The 23,328-nt window shown below is 39.1% G+C and overlaps 1 protein-coding gene across 3 annotated transcripts in view; it reads right to left on the bottom strand.

Annotated features, from left to right (window-relative positions):
• Positions 1 to 23,328, bottom strand: part of CTNNA2 (catenin alpha 2) — a gene marked incomplete at both ends in the record, with an annotated part of 909,395 nt that overhangs the window by 480,826 nt on the left and 405,241 nt on the right. The gene's annotated exons all lie outside the window — the stretch shown is intronic.

Below are 23,328 nucleotides of genomic sequence, written 5' to 3'. Positions count from 1 at the left end.
CCTAGGAATACAAAGAATATGGTTGCTTATCTGCACTTATCCTAGCAACCTAAACACAGTCACTGAAAATCCTAAGGGATGAACCTGAGCCACATAGAGGAACTTCTCAAGCTCTTCAGCCATCTGTATGGTGTGAATCTTAGACTTTTGTGTCACCCCTGGAAACCAAGAATGCCATATGGGGATCCAATTCAAATACATTAGAGCCATTACCAGCTTTGTAGCACAGAAAGACTGAACTCCAAACCTGTGGTGTTACCTAAAAGTAAATAAAATCAAATTGAATAAAGGTAATATACTCCGCTGAAAGCTATTGTAATGTAGAAAAGTACAGTCATTATTTCCAGTTCCTGAAAGCTACCAGAAAGTCTGAAAATATCATATTTATATCCCAAAGAGGTATTGGACATCTTAAGGTATGATGGCACACAGTTTTCATAAGATAGAATTCGCCACATTTGGAAGCTTAGTTTGAGGTATACATAATAGCCAAAGCCTTTTCTGGAATAGGAGATAAAACTTCGAAGGCAATAGCCCCTCAGGGGAAAAGGGTTGAGAGTAGGCTTAGAGCATTACAACTCAGTATGGACTCAATATAAACTGTTCAGGATGGCTCTGGATATCTGAGGTTATTTTTTTTTGTCCCTAGAAATTTCAAGATTGCTTTTCTATTACTGTGAAGAATGTAGCTGTATATATATATATATATATATATATATATATATATATATATATATATATATATATATATATTGAAATTGTCTTGAGTCTTCAGGCTGCCTTTGGTAGGATGATCATTTTTTCAAGATTAACTCTTCTGATTTATGAGCATAAGAAGTCTTTGCACCTTGGAGTATTTTCCCTAGTTTATATCCACCATGTGTTAATGTTTGTATGATAGAAGTATTTCATGTACTTGGTAAAGTTGATCCCAAGGTCCGGTAATCTTTTCTTTTTTTAGCTATAGCAAATGAAACTCTTTTTATAACAGGTTAGTTATAGAATTTCAGTCTCATTGCAGACCCACTGAATTATAACCTGAACTGATAATAAATGAAATCATTGTTATGCACAAGAGCACTTTGTATGGTAGAAGACAGATGGAAAGCTCCCAGGCAGATATGGATGCTGAATGTTGCATAAGCCATAGGCAAGCCATCTCTCCTTGACTGTCAAAGAAACACTTAATGTGATTAGAACTGAGCAGACAAAAGTATTACTACCTGTTTCATATCTTAAAAGCATACAAACTTAGGAAAATGTGGTAAGTGACATAAACCCACAGGATAAGAGCAGGGTGCCACACACTAAATGGAGGTCCTTGATCCTGGTACGTTTTCTTATGGCTTCTTAATATCATGTTTAAACTAAGTTCTATTCACTTTTACTCCATGCCTTATACATCAGTACTGATGCAGGCAAGCATCATGAATTGCTTAGCAACCCAGAATCTTGCTTGTCTTGGGTGATATGCATGTTCCCACCTTTTCTAATGGTGAAGCACTCTCCAAGACTGTTCTTAGCAAGCGCTTTATACAACTCACCCTATACCAAGTACCACACCTTGGAGCCTGTTAGAAATTTACAACCCCAATTACATTGAGCTGTATGCATATTCCTCTCTGAGCATCTTTCCACTTTAATGACCATCTGATTTAGAGAAAACCTATTCAGTGGTACTCTGCTAATGCCTAGATGTAAGTCAGATTGAGCAATCTGGAGGGTAAGAGCTCCCTTTCTTTTAGACTCCATGACGAGGGCCCCAGGTTACAGCATTGAGTATTTTCAGTTATGAATCCTGTGTCAATCTTGGCAGTGGATCTGACCTGTTCTGTCACTTTGCTTTGAATAAAACTTCCTGCATAGTTAGTAATCTGTATAGACTTTGACTTCACTCTTTAATAAAAGACCAAGAACTTGAACAGACCCGGACCACAAGAAATAGCCTAAATGTTTGGGAGTCCTCTGCAATCAATTCTCTGTGAAACAACATCAACAAATCACATAATGCATATAATTTTGTGGTTCTAACAGAGGTTCTCACAAGTCTCCCATCTGTTTCCCTGTACTTCATGGTTGCTTTTCCTCAGTGCAGTGAATACAAAGCCATGGATGATAGACAGAAACACCAGATCTTCTCTCTAAGCTGGGGAATTAAGATGCGGGCAATTTCAGGTTCTTTTTTCTATCTCCATACTTGAAAAAACAATATATTTCAATAGTCGTAATGTAAGACATGAGAACACAGCTGTTGTTTATTTGGATACATATTAAAAAGCCTTGTGGGGATGTGAATCAAAGTACCTGTTTTCATGTTTATTTTTCTTTCTAGACTATGGGTATTTTCCACAGTGTTACTTATTGGTCATGCTATCAGTACATCTTTAGGTTCAAGTGTGCTGGTTCTTTTTGTTTTGATTAGATTTTTGTCTTTTTCTTCTATGTAGCCCAAGCTGACCTTGAACCTTGACCAATTTTCCTCTCTATATTTTCTCTCTGTGCTGGCTGAGATGAAAAGTGTAGACTACCATGCATGCTGGGATTGATGTCATTTAAATTTCTTTTTAAATCAATGTTCTAATAACTACTACATCTAAAAAGCTCACACAGGTCAAGGAATCCCAGAAATCCAAGCTTGATAGTGACTATAATTAAAGGTACAGCATCCATTCAACCATTCACCTAGAGAGCCAAGAGATGATGGTCTACCTGGGGTTCTCTCTCAGCACAGATCACGATCAGGCTCTTTGTGGTATTGTGCCACAGAAGTCAGATATTAACTATTAATCAACATAATCTGATCATAACAAGCAGAAAATACCTTTGAGTCCTAAAGTAAATATGACTTCATGAAATACGTAAGTAAGTAAGTAAATAAATAAATAAATAAATAAATATGTTCATGGAACATGACTTTCTCTCCCTTAGAACATTGTTTTTATGTTAGACTCCCTTTCCATCCTTAACCCATAGCTTAGTCTCTTCTTGCAGCATAACTCTAGGCTCATAGACAGCCATAGGCAATACTCTACCTTCCTTTCAGCAGTTGCTCCGCAAAAGACTGCCTCACTCCTCTAGGCATAGCCTGAGCCTATCTTCCAGTTAAGACAATGGGAGATTCACCTTTCCAATAGCAGATGTATTCTGTGACATCATTTTATGTCCTTCCAAAATACCAGTGGAGAAAAACTCTTAACAGCCAAGAAGTCAAGCATGTTCTTCAGGAAAAAATAAAAATCAGAAAAAACCATACCACAGAACTGCATGTAGGTGGCAGCAGAAAAATAAGAAAAAAAAAAATCTCAGAATCACTGTTAATAGTTATATAGCACCAGTGCTCTGGACAGGGACATTCAATCATTAAAATTTTGCAACAATCCAACGGGGGATACAATAGTATCTTTTCTATATTAAAAAAAAAAAAAAAGAACAAAATGAGGGCCAGGGACAATGAACACTGTTTGAAGGCTGCAGAGTTGGGCAGTGGGAATTTGTGTTTATTATAGAAAGCACTATGCAATGTTCATGAAGTTATACACGTGTGCACTTTCGCCATCCATACTAACCACAACTCAGCCTGCTCCACACATACATCCTTCCCTTCTGGTGCAGAACTGGTGCTGGTTTTTTTTTTTTTTTTTTTTTTTTTTTACAAAATTAGCCATACCCTTCTCTATCTTTCTGATATTACATTTGGTGTGATGCTTCATTACAGAGGCATGTGGTATGCTAATTAGTTCTTTTATAGGAATGGGAGCTGGGAGAAAGGAAGCAGGAAGGAGAAAAAGGAAATTCAAGGAAAAGCTGACATAGAGTAGAAACAGTACAGCATCCTTCACAGGAAGGACCAGAGAGTTCCTTCCTTTCCAACTGCCACAAGCACCGCTTCCCTTTAAGGACTGTTGTCTTAGTTTGCTAACCAACTCAATTCTGGTTGGCCTTGTGTCTATGTACAAGACAAAGATCTTTGTGATGTTCACAGGCAAATATGAGAAATGGGAAAAGAAAACAGTAACAGGACTTTCTTGGTTGTTTTCTTTTGGTTTTAAAGTGTTTTTTATATTAGCCAGGAAGGTATCACCTAGGCAGAACAGCAAATACTGAGGAAGGATAGGCAGGCACACAGGCTGAGAGCTGATAATATCTGGGAGCAGAGACATTTCAGAGCACATTTCAAGGCTCTGGCAGACAGGCCCAGTGCCTTTCACTGTGGGCATCAGAATCTCTAGGTGGAAATGCAGAGGAGAGAAGACAGAAGTGATGTGAATTTCCTGGCTTCCAGGCATAGCAGAAGTGGCCATTCAATAGGTAGGAGAAGAATGGCCACAGATCTTGTTGGAAAGGCCAGCACAGAGGGCTGAGTAAGAAAGTAGAGAAGACTAATGACGTTTGTGACATAAAAACAGGCATTCAAAGGGCTGCTTTTAGATGTGCTATTCAAGCCCATTGGAAACTTCTGAAAGCATTTTGGACAAAATAAATTAGGGCTGGATTTGTTAAGAAGACATTCAGACTAAAAGTAAATAAATAAATAACAAAGAGAATCAAATTATATTGTGTTTATTATTATAAACTTCTCATGACCTCTTCAAGAATCCCTGGACTCTAGAATTGAAAGCGTGCAAGTTTAGGCTCCGGACTTGCATAGACTCAAGGTTCCCAGCTTCCCTTGCGACTTGCTGTTATTCTGAGAACAATAAACTACATTATTAGTATTAGGAGGAACTCATTTCTCCTTCATTGTCAATACTTTTCTGAATCACATAAAAGCAAGGATATATGGCGTGATACCTGTGTTTGGTTGATTTCCCTTGTCATTTTGGTAGCTTTTCATATGCTGGCTGGGTAGCTTGCTGTGGAACAGTCAGTGTTTGGTTCCTAATGATTTGGGGCTTTAATAATAAAAAGTGCTGTGAATTGGAATTTTTTTATTGTTTGTTTGTTTTGATTTGATTTTAAATAATTTCATTATTAAACATTTGTGGACTCCCACAGCTTAACAGCAGAGTGCCTGCTTGTGGGTTCATTCAATTACAATGAAAACCAGCTCTTTCTGGAAAACTTACAATTGTTTTGAGAGATACAATGCATACATATACACAGGTGTGTACACATGGATAACAAACACACACACACACACACACACACACACACACACACTCACACACACACTCTTCTGTAACTATATCCTCAGAATTGAAACATTGCTGCCTAGATGGAAGAGGAAAGGTTGTAAGCCTCAGGAAGTTAAATAATCTACAATGTCAGAATCATAAGTTAACCTACAATGTCAGAATCCTAAGTAAGTTAACCCACTCACAGAGTCCTCCACAAAGGCTATAAAAGACAATTAACAGTTATTGGGGAGAGGAAATACTCTGTGAAGGTTGCCTGTATATTTTATAGGAAGTTCCAAGGATGCTGGTTACGTGAGCTCTCACCCATACTGCCTTTGGGTCACCTATTCTCCTGAGAGACACCCATTACCCAATGCTCCTATAAATAACTCTAATAGGATGCTGAGTTCATCTTGCAGAACCTGTAAATTTTTATATTGATCTGTTGTCCAGAAGGAAGAGACATTTGTACCCATGTCCTCGGTTAATGTTATGTAAGTTAACATATACAAACATATGTACAGAAGATCTCTCATGAATGTACATGTCTGTATGCTGTGTCCACAAATAGAATGCCAAGAAGTTACATTTCAGACCTTGAATATGCTCTAGGACTGGCTGTATTCACTTAAGCGTCCTGGTCTCATCTAAAGACACCTATAGGTAATGAAGATCTGAAGGCATGCTGAGGCTGTCCTGTAAAACTACAATCTTGAAAGCCAGCAGAACATGCCCAGATCCTTTCGTTGCCTTTCATCATGTTCCCCCTTAATGACTAGCCCATAACTTTCCAGGGAGTATAACACAGAAGTGTTTGCATGGCCATCTGGAGCAGCTCTCAGACACTTTTCTGATGCCCAGGCTCAAGCGGCAGTGAAAGAGTGGACGGGGGAGGCAATGCTGCAGTGCCAGCAACAGTAATGACCATGGAGACGTGGCAACAGTTTTGGTGGAAGCAGCAGGCGGAGGAAGGGAGCAGAGGTGGAGATGGAAGAGGCAGTGCTGGCTGCAGCACCTGCAAGTCTGACATCAGGCCCACAGACCCTGATCAGACTCTAGGAACTATAAGGTATTAGAGAAAAACCAGACCATCAAAAACTATGGGGGCATGGGAAAAAAAAAAAAAAAAAAAACTAAGCCACCCATGAGAAGAAAGGGCCTTGGGGCTAGAGACATGGCTTCCAGTGTAGACTTTGCTAAGGGTACAGACACAATGAGCGAGGCATAGATCTCTCATGGTTTCCAAGGTAAGAGTTTTATAAGGTATTTGGGGCCATATTTGTGTCTCCAAGAGTGGGTTTTATGAGAGGCCATCATTTTTGTGGCTTTTACTATACATTTCCCAGAAATAGAAATCAAGCCTTGTTGTGAATTATTACTGTTTTTTCCCCCCGCAGAAGCCTGGTCTATTGCTTTGCTATGTCTGCTACATTAGCGCGTTAATTTTTAGAGAAGGATACGCTTTGGTGACGTTGCTTGAAAGTTAGCTGGAGAGCTTCAGTGATGTGACTGTCTTGAATCAAGGTTGGGGACTTCACTGGGACAGTAGCCATTAAGTCACCCAGTAAACCCCTCGATTCACCAAGTTGGACATAGATAAAATAGTTTCATTCACTGGTATTCTATCTGGCTATCTGGGGCCAATAGGTACTTGTTCTTGTCTCCTTAGGAAAAGTCATACATGACCAAAATTTTGAGTCTACACCCTGTGCCCATGTATTTGTAAGAAATGAACTTCATGCATACATGTATTGAGAAGTGTTATGAACTTGAATCCAGGTAGATAATTGGATTAAAAACATTAGAGTGGCACACAGAAACACAAGACTAACTGTATGCTGACTTGAAGTTACACACACACACACACACACACACACACACAGAGAGAGAGAGAGAGAGAGAGAGAGAGAGAGAGAGAGAGAGAGAGAGAGAGAGAAGAAAGCTATAAGAACTTCTGGGCTACCACAAGGCATAGAGCATAAGAGAAAACTATCTACATTGAGCCATATAGAAAGACAAAACATGAAAGAGGAAAAAGTGGTGAAATCCCATTGAGAAATGTATCCACCTAGCATCATGGTTAGCTTTTGTGCATCACGGTTAAGTATGTGGGGGAACAAATGGAGCTTTCACCTTTGCCTTTGAGAAGAGAAAGTATGTAGCCTGGTTCTCCCAGAGTGTCAGACAGACTACCTCGCTGCCATCAGAGTCACCATTACAGAGTGAGTGTCTCTGTGGTCTGCATGCAAACGAAAGGTGGCATATTTTCGGAGAGGAGTAAAAATATGCCATATCAGCAAAAATATCCATTTTCAGAGGTCATGCAGGGAAAACAAGGAAAGTTGATTCCCCTGCCTCACATTCTGATAAGAAGGCAATTACAGGGTATCACGTTCCTGTCCAAGGCCAGCGTTCATTTAAATGCAGTGATCACATCTTGTAGATTTTCTTCCAAATTGGTCCCTTGAGAGACTGTAAACTCTTCTATAAATCACAAGAAAATTCTCAAAGTTGCACCTAAGAATTGAAAACCCAAATAGCAGAAAATGTGCATTTGCCAGCAGAAAGACGCTAACACTCCAAGTCCAGCATTCCAGGATTTCTCTAATGCCACAACAGTGGCCCTCCCCAGAGCCTCAGTTTCCACATGTAAGATAGTCATATAAGGACTGCACACTCTGAAAGAACTTCATTGAAAGGGATGAAAGATGGTTACTCTGGAGTTTGAGATGGAACATAAAAGGAAGCAGAGGCAGCAGTGACAGGAGGGAGAAGAATGGAAGAGGGAGAGGGGATATAAATGGAGTGCAAATATAAATGTGAACAGAATGTTTCAGGGTCGAAGCTAAATAAAGGCATCTGCACAGATATATTTCAGAAGCAGGTGGGGTCATCAAATTCGTGGTCCTGGATATGTGTCAAAGGCACTGTGCCATACGTTCTAGCCATGAGAGGATGCACCAAGAATCTCTGGAGTCTGATGATGGCAAACACAGACCCAGTAAGCAGCAGAGGGAGCAGGGGCTTTGACCGTACTGAATAGGCCTAAGGGTCAGGAGGTCTGGTCCTAATCATGTTTCTATGTTTAGACAACATTCAGACTGTGTCTTAAATGATGATTTGCATCACTGGTACTTCTATTTCCATAATAAACCTGGAAAAAATGTGAGTCTGGGAGATGGGTTAGAGATTAAGAGCACATGTTGTGCTTGCAGGGACCCACATTTCTAGCACTCACGTGGCAGCTCACTACCATTTGGAACTCAAGTTAAAGGGGATTCTAGTTGATGCCCTTTTCTGGTCTCTGGGTGCAACAGGCCTGTATGTAATGTACATACATGTATGTAGGCCATCACACACACACACACACACACACACACACACACACACACACACACACACACATATATATATATATATATATATATATATAAACTAAATTAAACTAAAAGAAAGGAAATGCAATTTAGACATAGTTATTCCTGTTGTAATCACAGACTCGCAAAGATGTAGAGGGAAGAGGTTGGCCACAAATTCAAGGCCAGCCTAGGCTGTAATGTAAAGCCAGTTTCAAAACAGTAGTAATAGTAATTAATTAAATAATTAATTAATACTAATAATTTATTATGGGAGGTGCATATCAGCCTGTGCATGTATACCTAATTCTGCTTATGCAGTTTCCCTTAATGGGAGAAAGTCTTAAGCCCAAATCAGCAACACAACTTACAAAATATAAATGGCTTGAAACCACAGAGCCCACAGAGGTGTTTGTTATTTCTGTATGTGCTTCCAGGCCTGTGGTTTTATAGGTCAGCCACGCAGTGATGTGAAAGAATATCCTCATATCTCACACCTGGAGCGCAGAGCTTGGGACTGTAGACAAGTCCGGACAGAGACAGAGTAAGAACAGTAAGCAGGACTGTGCCAACCCCGTGAGTTGGATCTTGTGGGGCAGATATGATACACACATGTCTTTGCCATGGATAGAGAAACACCCCAGGAAGGTGATACACATTCTCTAGAACGTGTGTGTCCTACAGAAAGCTACTTGTAACAGGGATAAAAGTGGATTCTGAAGATCTGGCTACTGTAAATTGCAGTAGTGTTCAGAAGGCAACAGGTGGAAGAGATGGCTGTTCTTGCAACAGATCCCTGCTAACCACTTGCACTAGTATCAGAGGGGTGGATCTTTCATGGGCAGAGTTCAGGCACAGGAGAAGAGGCAATGGCAGCTTCTCTTCCTCTTCTGGATAGGCTCCTTTGTTTTGAAAATACTCTGTTTTCCTTCATGAATTGAGAGGAGGCTGCTGTCTGGATAGTACACCTTCACAACTTCCCGAGCCCTGAGGAAACTGGATGTAGGACTGCCAAAACACTGGTGAAAAACATGATCAACAAGAAAGACATTTCACAGTATAAAAGCCTCGACACAGAAAACATCACTGTCTGCTGCCCTATGGTAGTCAATGTAATCCGTAGAGATGTGCTACTTCCCTATAAGCTGTTGGTCAGGGAGGCCAGGGACACCCACATAACAGAACAGGCAGTTGCCATGGCTGGCAATTCTCCATGGGGGAGCACCACATGCTTTGGTCACAGAATATATGGAAACTAAACTAGAAATGAGATGAAAGTTACCTCTATTCAGGCACACACAAGGCTCTGAGTCCTGTGCTGGCTGTTTGAGGAGCATTATCTTCAACTATCTAATTTAGCCACAGAACTCCTGTTAGATTATTTACCAGGCAAGATACCACCCCTGGTAAAACATTAGCAAAACTATTGTTGGGGGGAGTGTGGGTTAACCAAATGTGTCCTGTTTAGATCTGAGGCTCACTCTATGTGAAGGTATTTATGTCTAGGACTGTAAATCTCATTATAAGGGGAAGGGACAAATACTCCCTAAGGGCATTACTATTTGTATGTTCCTAAATTGCTCTTTAAATATTTATGTTCTTGCCCACAGATTAACTCTGTTTTCAGGCTTGGTCATACAAGCATCTTTCCAGTGGTCAGTGCAGATTCAAAACTGATCAAAGTGTGGAATAGTCGGTCATACATGGGACATCATATTAACCCTTCCAGGCTCAGATAGTGTTATAGCAGATGGGGAAGAAACACTGGAATGTTGTGACATGCTCTGTACTAGGTATGGATTTGGTTGTTATAAGGCTTGAACTCACAGCATCTGTGAATATCAGAATAAGATCAGTATGACATTAGATCTATCCATACGCTACCCTGTCATGGAGAGAGAAGAGGCTCACGAGGAATCCTCCTTCCCAGAAAACCTATCGGTAGCTCAGTTAGTGAGGAAGACCCATGTCTTCACTCATGTAACCACTGATGAGTTGCCCATTTTCCTGGAAATGACACCTCACTCATGCTCCTGTAAAGAACCAGAGTTAATTTCACTGCATAATAAACACACACACACACACACACACACACACACACACACACTTAGAAGAAAGACTAATATGTAAGAGAAAGGGGGTCCAAAGAAAGGATGGAGGAGACATTAAGTGGGTAATGGGGTTGAATATGATTAAAGAAAACTATATGCATGCCTGAAAATGTCATAATAAAATCCATTATTATGTGTACTTATTAGATGGTAACAATATTTTGAATCTCCCTTTTAAATGATTGAAAACATGTGCTTTTTATTTGGTACACACACACACACACACACACACACACACACACACACACACACCCACACACACTTACACAGAGGTTTTAGGATAACTTCTAGGGCTCAGTTTAGTTCTGTCCTTTCACCATGCAAGTTCTGGGACTCTGACTCAGGTTATCAAGCTTGGAATCAAGTACCTTTACCTGCTGAGTCATGCTTAAGGTTCCAAGTAGCTGTTCTAAGAAGTTGGCCTGGTTGGGCATCAATGGGAGGAGAAGCCTTTGGTCCTGCCAAAGCTCATTGCCCCAGTGTAGGGGAGTATCAGGATACAGGTGGGTGGGGAAGCACCCTCATAGAAGCAGGGAGAGGAGAGAGGAGCCAGGGGCTATCTGTAGGGGAAACTGGGAAAGGGGATAACATTTAAAATTTAAATTAAAAAATTTCCAAGAAAAAGAAAACCCTGTGATGAGAAGTGACTGTGGTGGTTAAGCTCATCCTTTTTTTTTTTTTTTTTGTTTTTGTTTTTGTATCCCCTGCTTGCTCATCTTCATACTCCATCCTAGGACCAAAAAGCTGAAAAAGAACCATGTGCCTCATTTTGTCCAGTCATTCCTTTACATTCTGGGAACCAGGTCATCACAGAGATGAATATTCTCCCTAGGTCACCTGCCATTTGTCACTTTTTTTTGCACGCTTTAGCACTCTAATGCTCACCTAACTATTGATTTAGTAATATTGTTTTCTTTTTTCTATTTTACATCAAGGTGCCCCTTCTCAGAGCTCCTCACACAGTGTTTGTTCTCATTGCTGCTTCTGAGCTCCCTGTCCATTACAATTTGGCTACCATTAAGCCTGGGCAGGAAGAGAACTGCCAGGACTCTTTAGTAGCCACTCCGTGGTCACTAGAGATGGAGATTCTTTTCAATTACACTGAAAATAGAGACACACATTAGCAACAGTAGAACAAGGCAAGAAGGAAAGCCAATACTGTAAATTGAAATGTGTGCATTAACCACCACCCCGCACCCAGAAGAATCAAGTCTTTGGCTCTGAGGAATGACATTAAAAAGTTAAGCAGTACTCACTCTTATTTAAGATGTCATTCTTGTTCAGTGTAACCGTTAGACATTTAATATAGACGGATGAGCCACACTGACTCCATGAAGACAAAACTTCCCTCTATACATCCGCTCTAACAGCTTCAAAAACCACCCTGTCAGGAACAATTTGATGGCTTATCAATCTTGCTTCTCTACAGAACCACACAGCACTGCACATGCCAACTGAATATTCTGACAGAACACAGTGGGTGGGTGGAGGGGAAGGGGCTCAGAAGTTCACCCCATGTTATAAATGATTATAGTTCAAAACTCTGCCTATAACCCAGGGTAGCCAAAGCATTAGCCTGTTACAAGAGGCTTTGTTTGGCCATTAAATGTTGTGTATAAGAAGAACAAATACAGCATCTCAACAGGACTCCACAAAAAGCTCAAAATTCAGAGGCACCTAAAAATGATTTACAACAGACATTTTGTTTGAAAGTGTGATTGGTGTCAAGAACTTGCTGGGGATGACAGGCTGCTTTATTTGCTTCTGCTGACCCCAAGTGCTCCAGAGTCAAAACACCCATTCTGTTGAGAGTTATCTACATTTATTTACCATTTTTATCTTGGGCCTTTATTACACACAGGTGATATCTTTGTGATTAAAAACAAAGACAACTTGTCTTTAAAAACTATTAGAAATTGATTGATTGTGTAACTAGAAAAATCAACAGAGTCAGAGAAAAGCAAATCATTAAGTCATCTCAAATGGATAGATGATTAAAGTCTACCCAATGACTATGTGGCTTGAAAAGAACAAACACCTGACAAGTCTTCAATTTGGAAAGATCTCAGCAGAACCATCCACTTGAAAGCTACATGGTATTGCTGGACTTCCAGGGCAAATGGAAAGGTCCAAAATGGCTCCACTCACTTGAATTCTATATAAAATTAACTGTTGTTTTAGGATCTAGCAAGTGAGGTCAACCAAAGCACCCTGTTTTTCTTTATTTCTTTGAAAACCACTGTATGACAGATTCTGAGAAGTAATCTTTAGCATTTTATATTCTGTTGTGCACTGGGAGGATAGTTTTGGGGTTTGAACTTCCTAAAACTGTTAGTCAAACCAGTGAGTTGTCATTAAACCTTTGCTTGCCTTTTATCTTCAGTGTATTTGTTAGGTCTCTCCTTGGAGTATGCATCTAACATATTCTATTGTTTGGAAGCAAGAGGATTTAGAGGAGATCCCAGATATCACTGAAAAATATGATTTAAAATAATTACATCTTTAATGCCAATCACAGCCAAGGACCAATTAAGAGTGTATGAGTTGAATATAAATTTTTTTGTTAGAGAAAATAAATGAAATCTTTCTGTAAAGTCATTTTCATATTTGATACCCAGTGATGGATATCATGACTCACTGTGGTAATTGCTATGAAGAGTACCACTCTGTTGCTTACATGGTCTTTTGGGAAAAGTCTTCTCAATACATTTGAAGCAAGATGTTCCAACATTGAAAAATTCTTGGTCAAGTGAAGGACATATCTCACATTATCCTTCTCCATCTACTTCACTAAAAATAGACACTGATCATTGTTAACTGAACCAGAAATTTGAAGATCTCTAATATTTTCCATCAACTAGACATGGAGCAGTTAAATTAAAATGGTCTGGGGGGGCAATATGGCCCCTTAAATGAAAGCTTTTAAAACTATTTAAAGATTGCAAGTGACTAGTGAGGGGTGCCTTAGATAGAGCAAAACCAACAAGGGAAGTAATCAAACATACTAATGCTGCAGGTAGCCAGCAGAATCCAATAATATTACTTGGATAAATGGATGTGTGACTGGGAAAAAAAGAGCTCCTAGTCTAGATGAGAATGACCTTCTAGGAATAACACAACCCAGAAAGCATCTAAGTCTATAAATGTCTCAGAATTCATTTGATTTGATATAATTCTTCATTTCAAATCAGGCACATGAGTTACTCGTTAGGAAGTACTTTCTTCTATCAATATTCAATGTTGCATGCATCTATACAGTTTCAAGATTTTCTCCACTCTTATATCGACAGTGTTTAAACAGCGGGGGTAATGTTCTGCAATGTCTTAAGACATTTTTGGCCATTAATGATAGATCAAGTGGTATTGCTGGAACCCAGTGGTTAGAGAGAAAAGGATTCTCCTACACAATTAATACGCAGAACATTTCTCACAATGAAAAATTATTCAGCCCAATAGTCAAGAGTACAGAAACAAGAACAATGTTAACCTAGACTAAACATTCTACACTTTTCAGGATTAATGAACGAATGAGTAAAGAAAAACAAAGAAAGAAAGAATAAAAATATAGATAGAAAGAAGACTAGATGAATAGATAGATGGATGGATGGATGGATGGATGGATGGATGGATGGGTGGGTGGGTGGATGGATGGAGGATGGATGGAAGGATGGATGGATGGATGGATGGATGGATGGATAGATAGACAGATAGACAGACAGACAGACAGGTAGATATATATATATATATATATATATATATATGTATGTATGTAGGTAGGTAGGTAGGTAGGTAGGTAGGTAGGTAGGTAGGTAGATAGATAGATAGATAGATAGATAGATAGATAGATAGATAGATAGATAGATAGATAGAATATAAGCAATGGAGGATATGAACAAGACTAAATATCTCAGGGCTCCGTACCAATTGCAGATACAGAGATATATACAAACATTAGCTAATAAAACATCTCCAAGTAATACTAACAATTCAAATAAAACTAAGAATTAAAAAAAAAAAAAAGAAAACGAAGAGTAAGTGACTGTTAGGACAGAGCAGAGACATGGTCTTCACTGCGCTTAAGTAAGGGTTGTAGTGAGGGTCTGGAAAGGATTCTGTAATGAACAGATCCAAAGTTATACTGCTATAAAACTGCACACTCACTGGCTGCTGTAGCCTGTGCTTATACTTAATTTAGTCTATTAATAACTTGTATTAGTTAATTTTATAGTATGGAATTAGATTGGGAACAAACCTTTCAAGTTATTATTAATGCACAGCTTCTATAACACTTTTCTGACATGGTTAGGGAGGACGAACTGTGTTGCTGCCCCTATGAGCCCAGACAGCCATCATCTGCTTCATTACAGTCATATATGTTGGCTTTCTCAAACTTGCACTATTTGTTTGTTGAATACAGTTTCATAGGCTGAGCCAATGTCACTACCACCTAATTTTGTCTAAATACACCAAGATTTTTAATATGTGTTCAAGTGTAAATATTTGATTCACAGATAAAATTATGAATGGCACAAAAGAGCAGACATCTGAAGGGTCTACATTATAAAATGGAAAGAATGTGGCACCAGAGACCTTGAACTTCAGTCATTGGCAGGATCTCTAGCTCTATCCACTTTATAAAACCTGCTGGAAGCCAGCGATGTGACTGACTTAAGGGCCCTGCCAGTGCACTTCAAAATCTAAATTCTGTCCATCAAGTGAAATAGTAAGTAATGTTTTGACAAGTAAGTTCCTGGGTATTTGAAACCAAAGTACTTGAGAGAATAAAGCATTTCATTGTAGTTATGACACACTTCCTTCTCCCTTCCCCCAAATAGCTTCACATTATACTCAGGACTACATTCATTACAATTGATGTTTCTATTATTCTATATTGTCTGCTTCGTTTTTTTTTAAAATAATGTAAAAGATTGCTGTATATAAGTTTATGAACTCTTTCTTCTACCTCAAATCAAAATCATGAATGCATGAGTTTCTCTCTCTCTCTCTCTCTCTCTCTCTCTCTCTCTCTCTCTCTCTCTCTCTCTGTGTGTGTGTGTGTGTGTATGTGTACTTGCACACATACATGCATGCATGTGTGTGCACATGCATGTGTGCTATGTCCATGTGTATAAAGCCCAGGAGAAAGCTTAGGACAAGTTCCTTAATGTATGAGGAATGATATTTCAACTTTTTAGCTCAAGCACATGGGAAACTTTCTCACTTATCATTGTCACCATGGGGGAGCCAAAGATGACAGGATGAATAAGGATTAGTTATTTATACTTAATCCTACTGTGGCTTTTAGGGGACTGTCCCATGACACTGTGATACTATAGCCTGGATGCCATTGTACATTATGGAAATTCTAGTATATCTCAATGGGAGAGCATAGAGGTAACCTAAACCTCTCTACACTCTTCTTAAAGCAGGTATGTTAATCCAGGATCAGGCTAGAGCTATTTTTCATCAGGTAGCAACTTGCTGCAAAGAGCTTTAATGACTTTGCAAGGTAAGAGCTGGTGGACGTGAGATGTGTGTATTTGCTGAGAGATAATTGCATTTCATGAAAAGTACATGCAAAGGTTTGGGAAGGCAAGTGATAAATCTTCCTGCACAGTCTGTGGATCCATCATCCTCCAACTGATGAGTGGTTAAAAGATCAATTACTAATCATGATGAGAACAATAGTTTTCTCTTGTAATTTTCCCCAGGTTGCTGAGAGCAACTTCTTAAACATAAACATCCATCTTCTTTGTCCTCCTGGGAAGTAAGCTTTTGGCTGGATTATCCCCCAGATGCATGACAAGGAAACAGAGATTCTGGGAGCTGATTGGCCACTGTGGCGTCATGATAAGAAGAGAGGTAAAAGACAGTAGACCTGGTATAAATTTTGCACTGGAGCTTTGACTACTTCCTTTTCTACTGGCATATATGATCTCTAATGATGGTGTGATCTAAGAATCCAAGTGCCAAGTTCTGTGCTTAATGTCATGCAAAATACAGTAGATATATATACTGTCATTTTTTTTTTTTTTTACTTCTCGTTTGAAATATTGGAAAGTAAAAATTAGGAAGGTTGGTACTCTTGAATAAGGTCTCATGATAAAGGCTCACATTCTCAGAGAGTCTAGCTCCAGAGATTATGATTTTTTTCCCCCTGATTTGTTGAAGATATTGGGAATCAAATTTAGTGGCTCACATAAATACTACCATGTTTCTCTCCTTTTGTTTTTAAAATTACTTAAAAAAATTCCAGCCTTAAAGTCTTTCATCTCAGCCTCTGGGTCCTGAGATTTCGGGTATATGAACCCAACGGTTGTTCTCTTAACCCTCATATGTAGTGCATGCCAGGCCTGCTGTTGGCTGGGAAATTTGTGAAGATGTCCACAAGGAAAATGATCCTGTTCCGCAAAAGCTCACTCTGAATAGTGAGAAGTTCAGCATTCATGTTTCTGTGCCACAAACTTCTGTGCGTTTGATGCTTATTAATTCATGAAATCTTCAGATTCATGTGACCGCTGGATCTTACTTCCTTCAGTGGACAAGGAAACTGAGGCATGGATATGATGCGTATCTAGTTGTAACTTCTTGAACATGACCACTCATCTTCCAGACATAAGACACAAGAACATATACTATTAACCATGGGCTTTCTTATTTCTATATTTTGTTTACTGTTTATGGTGTTAGGTGATAATACAGGTCTTTTTCTAAATTGTACAGCTCAAATGCATCTCTGTGAAGTCAAAGGATTGGAGGTCTATCACCTATCCAGGTTTCTGGGTGGAATCCCACATGACTTCTATGTGTGTATATATGTATACATTATAATTGTTGTTGTTGTTTGTATTCTCCATATCAAATGCACTCTCAAACTGACATGAAAGTGAGTTTGAACCAGCCCATATTGCTACCAAATGCTGCTGAACCTGTAACACCTAATCTTCCCTATTAAACCATGCTGGAGTGAGACACATGTTTTCTAGCAAAAGGGTATAAGGCAATAGACCCTAAACACAACATAAAAAATAATTTGTCTATCATTCCAATTATGGAATAGTTAAGTGTCAGAAAATAAGAATTTCTCATAGAAATGTACTCAGATTTCCTAACACCTGAAGAATTTAAAAAGAACCATAGTGGAAAAATTATATATTCCAGACTTCTTCCTGTCCATTCCTCTGGTATGGCCTGATATTAGACTATGAGTCAGTCATAGATTCTGTCCACGCCCCAAGGAAACTTGCCCTCTCCTTTATGCTTGAAAGTCTCAGTCCCTTGAAAATTGAAGATTTTGAAGTTTATTTTACTACCTAACCTTTAGTTCTTCTCATTAGAGTGCCAGAATGTACCCACTGTGCAACAGTGACACTGCTGTTAGTGTGGCAGAAGACCCTACTGCTTTCTGATTAGATTAGAGTCTCTCTGCATAAGAGGGAATTGATGCCTGATACTGTAAATCTCTTTAAAAGTATCTACTGTAAATTTGCTAAATATACATGCTGCCTCAATAAAACAAAATACAGAATGTTTTAGTCAGATATAATATTATCTTCTTTATTTCAGCTTTTCTTATTTCTACTTTTCTTTTTTCTTTTTCTTTCTTTCTTCTTCTTCTTCCTCTTCTTCCTCCTCCTCCTCTTCTTCCTCCTCTTCCCCTTCTTCCCCCTCTTCCTTTTCCTCCTCTTATTCTTCCTCCTCCTCCCCCTCCTCCTCCTCCTCCTCTTCTTCTTCTTCTTCTTCTTCTTCTTCTTCTTCTTCTTCTTCTTCTTCTTCTTCTTCTTCTTCTTCTTCTTCTTCTTCTTCTTCTTCTTCTTCTTTTAAACAACTTTATTTTACAAAACAAAGATAACTGTACAGATTTTAAACATTTTTTGCTTAAAATTATAAATTTTAAGTGTCAGATGGGCTGAGCCCTGTTTTATGCCTCAGAGTCGTCGGGTGTGAGCAGAAGTTCCAACGTTCTGTTTCTGGTTGCTGGATCAGGCACGGCAGGCCAGGGCAAGGCAGGGGGTGCACTTTCCGTGTGTACTCCGCAGAGATCTCTCTGCTCCCCGGCAGCCCAGGTCTCCCACCCACCAGTTGCTCAGCCTCTCTGAACTGCCGTTCTGAGAGGCAGATGGGCCAGGCTCCGCTTAGCATCCTGAAGTCGCCTCCGGGTGGAAACAGAAGTTCTAATTTTCTGTTCCCAATTGCTGGATCGGGCAAGGCAGGGCAGGGCAAGGTAGGGTGTGCACTTTCCCTGTGCACTCCACAGAGATCTCTCTGCTCCCCGGCAGCTCAGGTCTCCCACCCACCAGTTGCTCAGCCTCTACGAGCTGCCGTTCCGGGTGGCAGATGGGCCAGGCTCCACTCTTTGTCCTCTCTTCTTCTTCTTCCTCTTCTTCTTCTTCTTCTTCTTCTTCTTCTTCTTCTTCTTCTTCTTCTTTTTCTTCTTCTTCTTCTTCTTCTTCTTCTTCTTCTTCTTCTTCTTCTTCTTCTTCTTCTTCTTCTTCTTCTTCTTCTTCTTGCTAAAACAACATACCTGATAAAGTTAAATTAGTGGTTTTGGTTCACAGTTTCAGGGGTGTCAATCTATATGCAGCATACTGCATTGCTATTTGCTCCTGAAAATGTAAAATGGCACTGCAGAAGGCACAGTAGTAAAGTAATGCTATACCTTTCATGGCAGCCAGGATGCAGACAGACACACAGAGGAGCAGAGTCTTGGTAGCCTCTTCTAACACTTCCAGTCATTCATGTGTTTAACTCACACTCTACCACCTTTCCATAGCGATAGGGTATCTGATACATGAGATGCCAACTAGTAGCAACATCTTCATACTGTTATAATTCAATTGCCTTAGACCTCTAAAAACCTCAAAGTCTTGTCTTTCAACCACACTCAGTATAAGAGCCCTTGTTTGTACCTGTATTGTGCATAAGATTTCTCAAAATACCTGTATTCTGCCTCATCAGACCACAGATCAGGCCATGCATAGCTCTCTGTAGGCTTTCTAAGTAAATTATCAAATTCTCAAGGACAAGGACATCTTTTATTTCTCTGAAACTCCAGCATTTGGCTTGGACTCAATTCCTGGACACATAAGGCACTTCATAATTATTGTGCTTGGAAAATATCTACAGGGTCCCTTGTGGACAGAAAACAAGCCAAAGTAAAGATAACATAATTATGGCTCATATTTACTGCCACATACATAGAGAAAATATGTGAAGAAGCCACCTATGTGCAGAAAAGGTTGTTTGTCATCATCTGTAAGAGATATGCATGTGTCTGTCAGAGTGCTGCACAGTGAAGAGGTTGAGAAGAAACAAGAAAGCTAATTAGAATGCACTTGATTGGCACTTAAAATTTTGGCTTCATTAATGAACATGATGTGTGGCCCATGACAATTTAATCTATCCTGTGACAGGAAATAAAGTGAGAAAATACAGAGATCATCATTCACACCTCCAAGATAGTGAAAAAGGAAAGTTATAGAAGAATGGGATTTTGAATAACATATATTTTTAAAAATGACGAGAGTAGCAAAATCTCTAGGAAGAAGAAGGTCAAAAAACATAACAAAAATGAAAAAAAAAAAAAAAACCTAGAAAGAACAAAAAGAGGTCCCAGTACTGGGGACTGGAGAAAAGGTAGCTCTCGTAGGAGGTAACATTGAATATTCTCAGGAGGAAATCAACCAATTTATATGTTGTAATAGATGACACAGGAAAATAATAATTCACAGAATCTTTCTACAAAAAAGCCTTCCTATGATTTGAACTTTCATATATATAAATGTACAAAATGTTTGACCTGTAGCAATTGATTTGTCATGTGGGATTACTAGCTAAAAATAGGATTAGGAGCCTGTGTTAGCTTGGACAACTTTCCCAAGATCCTGCACTGTGTAAGTTAAACTTTAGGTCCATGTACCAAGAATTTTTCATTTAAATAGCTCCTGGCTATCCCTGGGGATTTTTTTTTTTTTTTTTTTTTTTTTTTTTTTTGCTGTTCACTCACCTGAATGTTGCCTTGTAAGAAAGCAAGAGACATCTCTCTAGTTCACATAGAAAATATAGGATTGAAGAACCATGAATGAGTTGTCTAATAACCTATGACAAGGAAAAGAAGAATTTGATTCAGATTTCAGATTGCTTTTTCAAAACCACTTTTGGATAGGTGGTGCTGCCTTTTAGCCAAGTATTATGACCTAAAAGTGAAGACAAACAATGAGAATCCCTGTATCACTATCCACCTATCCTTGGACTCATGCAAAGGACACTAAAATAATGTAGTGTGCCTTTTAAGATGAGGCATGTTCACAGGATTTGACTGGACAATAGAACTCTTCCAGGAACCATATTAACTCTTGGGCATGAGTCTAATAAGTTTTCTGAGACTAGGCTGTAAGTTTCAGGAGAAAAAGAGTGTCTTCCTAGAGCATAAATTATAAGTTATGTGACATAGGAAGCCAGTAATGTGAAGATAAACAAGATGGCTCCTAAAGGTCAACCTAAGGTTAGGGTGGACAACTTGCCTTTGGTTAAAGTATACAGGGTTCTGCCCTGTACAAGAAAGACCACCTGCTCTCCCACATGAAAGTCAAAGCAGGGTACTCCTGAAGAATTCTGAACTTGGGTTGTGATAAACACTTATGACTTTTGGATTTTTCTACTGCACCAACAACACTTAGCCAGAGAAAAACCAATTCTGTCTCCTGCTAAGGTCTTCTTCATTCTGTCTCTGTGAGGCTGCAAGGTGCTTTACTCCCACTGGCTTTTGATCTTCTAACATCTATGCACTTTTCAAAATTCTATGTCTTACTCCTTCTTTCTAGAATGTGTGCATTTGGATTAGTAAGGAGTGGTCTTGATGCTTGAGATTCTGGCCATGAACCCTCTCCATCATTAGCTGTATTCTCCAAGCCTGATTCTCAGCAATGAACACAAATCTCCAAACTGTCTGTGAAACCTTTCCAGGTTCTTTGAAGCACAGTTTTATATTTAACTACATATACTTGTAAAGCTATGTGGTTTAGGAAAAGAGAAAAATATGCAGATCACTTTAATAAATATGGAATACTGCACCTGGCATTTATCTCAAAACATATTACCTGCACCACAAAGACAGCAATAACACCATCACAATAACATTGTCGGGATGCAAGAAACCAAGATGCATTGAATTGGTGTTATAATTAGAAAGCAGATAAACAAATAAGAACATCATTTACTCATTAAAACCGTGCAAATGGAAAATCAACTTAATTAATTTCTTTGTACAATGTCTGCAAACTCCTTCAGGGAAGAAATCTGAGCAACAATTTCAAGCGTGAGAAAATGACACACACATGGTTTCAGAGCACAACTCGGAAGGGAAGTCAGTGCTGCTGTTTGGGGCAGAAGTGCTCTTTTGAAGGAGATAATGGAAAGAGCGGGCTGGTCTCCTAAATTGGGTGGTTTAGGCATCTAATTACAAGTGAGCTTCTCTTGAATTTTTCCTCCTTAGCCTGCCCTCCAAAGTGAGGTCACAGGGTGAAATGGATGGAGTTGGAGTTGATTGAGGTGCTTTCTGTAGGACCCTTAGAAACGTTTAAAAGCTGGGTCATTAATGGAGACACATCTATCATGGCAAGCATTACACAAAGCAAAGAATCATCAGGAGAGTTAAGACAGGCTACAACAGCACAGAGTATTCATTCATTTGCCTTGGTTCTGACTCTTGCCTCTGAGCCCCTGGCCTCTCTTTTACTTGCCCCCTCCTCCCATGAGTGTCCTGCCTTTGTAGATATAATCAGGTTCTACCTGCAACCTCTTCTTCATCCTAAATTAAGCTTTTACTAGGATCAGTTAGATGATTATGGGATCACATTGATATTATACTAGGTGTAAATCTCTGGTGTTTCTTTAATTAGTTCTCCCAATGTTCTCTGAAAGAATTACAGCAATATGTGCAGATATGTATAACATTGAGTGAGTCTTTGTTAGGTTCTTGGAATGCATCTCTTATTTAACCCTGGCTACAGTTTATGGGGCGGAGCTTATTTGTGTTGCTCCCATTTTTCCCACAAAAATAACCTTTCCCACAGGGGATGCACAGCTTGATAAACTTATGACAGATATATTAAGTATAGCATGCCTTGAACATAACTTTGTGTACTTTTGTTTGTTTCTTATTTGTGGAACATTTATACTGAGGATACACTTGACTGAATGATTTGGAAATCATCTCCCAATAAGGTTTTAACATATCAGTATTTGGGTGCTAGGGAACATAATATGTACTCATTTTATATCCATGTGAGAGTTATAGATTTCACAGATCTTAAAAATTATCACCATATTAATAATTCATTGACAATTCACTGTCACACAGAATTACTCAACTATTTTTTTTTAACATTTATGGAAAACTTTCAGGCACACATATACAAAATAAATGTCATAATGCTATATAGACTTTCTTCAGTATTAGCCATTATCAGTGTTGTATTGATAGTTTCCTTATTTCTGTCAAAGTGGATGTTTATAGAGTCTAACCTTGACCACACCTCCCTTGCTTTCCTGTGAACTACTGGGAATCTTGGGTTTATTTTTGTTTCTTTTCTTCCTGTAGCTGTGATTGTACACCATTACAAAAGCAAGTTAAGGGAGAAAGGTTTCACTGGATCACAGTCCAGGTAACAGTCTTCTATTGTGAGTAAGTCATGGTAGCATTCATGTAGCTAGTCACACCATGTCCTAACTGAGAGCAAACAG

Source organism: Micromys minutus, assembly GCF_963924665.1.
Source record: "Micromys minutus genome assembly, chromosome: 18".
Taxonomy (NCBI): domain Eukaryota; kingdom Metazoa; phylum Chordata; class Mammalia; order Rodentia; family Muridae; genus Micromys; species Micromys minutus.
The sequence above is the reverse complement of the archived record's forward strand: the minus strand, read 5'-3'. Positions and strand labels throughout refer to the sequence as shown.